We start from the raw sequence: 1,149 nt of genomic DNA, 5'->3' as shown, positions 1-1,149 counted from the left end.
TACACGTATGCATTTTATAAAGACTGTGGGATCCATGATTCTCGGTTTGGTTTAGTAATTTTGTTCTCGCGTTTGGTTTTTAAATTATATGGTATGATTTGAGTTTTCCCGTTCAATTAATGTTTTATTATGTTATTAAACACATCGTTTTGTCGATTAGGGTTTTTTTAATTGTTCTTCGTCTCTTTACCTTTGCCGTCTCCGTTCAGCTTCTCTGCAAACACCAAACATTAATATTTCCTATTGTTCAACGTATGTCTCTTGATTTACCAATTAATGTTTTTGTCATTTAATTCAAGCGATGTCGACCTCTCCGTTTCCTTCACGCCAAACCTATAAATTATAGATGAATCTTCAGAACTTCTGTTAGTTAATCTTCTTTATCAAGCGTTCATTGTTGCTCAACTTCCCCCGTTTTTGGAACTCGAAAAACATCAAGAAGCATGGTGAATTCATGAGAACCACTCTACTCAGGTATTGTATCGACAAAAAATTAAGAGATTATTTACTTTCATTTTTTTTTTGCTATATGTTTCAGATTGTCTCTCATCACACTGCAAGGAATTATATGAAGTCAAAGAAGGCAAATAAGAAGTTTGATTTCAAGGTGTTCACCGAGACCGGTCCAAAAACAAGTCTGATTACGCATGGTACACAACAAAGTAAGCGTACAAGTCTGATTTCTTTTTATGAATTAGAATTTCAAGAAGAAAACATCAAAAAGAAACATAAGAATTTTATCTGATTAATTTTCTATATTATAGGTTCAAGATAGATGACAGTGACCTTAAGAATAAAGGAGGCAAGCCTACTGTTAGAGTTTCTAACGTTGGCCACACATTGCATGTCTGGCTCAATGGAGAATACCATGGTAAGATTGAGAAGCTACAACATTTAGATGTTATGTTTAGAGAACTGGAATAATTAATGAATTTGTTCAGGAAACGGACATGGTAGCCATGATGAGAAGAGCCCATGGTCATTGTCAAGACCCTGCTTCTGTTACTTTCTCTGTGCTAAGCCTAGCGATGCATTTCCATGGCTGGCTCTCCTTCTTCGTTACACTATACTATAAGTTGCCTCTTAAACAAGATATGACGGATTACTATGAATATGTTGGTTTCTGTCCATGAACTCTTGGTTTTGGAG

General features: G+C 35.3%; 1 pseudogene; it reads left to right on the top strand.

Annotated features, from left to right (window-relative positions):
• The first annotated feature begins 950 nt into the window (after nt 1–950).
• Nucleotides 951–1,149, top strand: part of LOC106323162 — an 891-nt pseudogene continuing 692 nt past the window's right edge.

This window comes from Brassica oleracea, chromosome C2, assembly GCF_000695525.1.
Source record: "Brassica oleracea var. oleracea cultivar TO1000 chromosome C2, BOL, whole genome shotgun sequence".
Lineage (NCBI taxonomy): Eukaryota > Viridiplantae > Streptophyta > Magnoliopsida > Brassicales > Brassicaceae > Brassica > Brassica oleracea.
The sequence above is the reverse complement of the archived record's forward strand: the minus strand, read 5'-3'. Positions and strand labels throughout refer to the sequence as shown.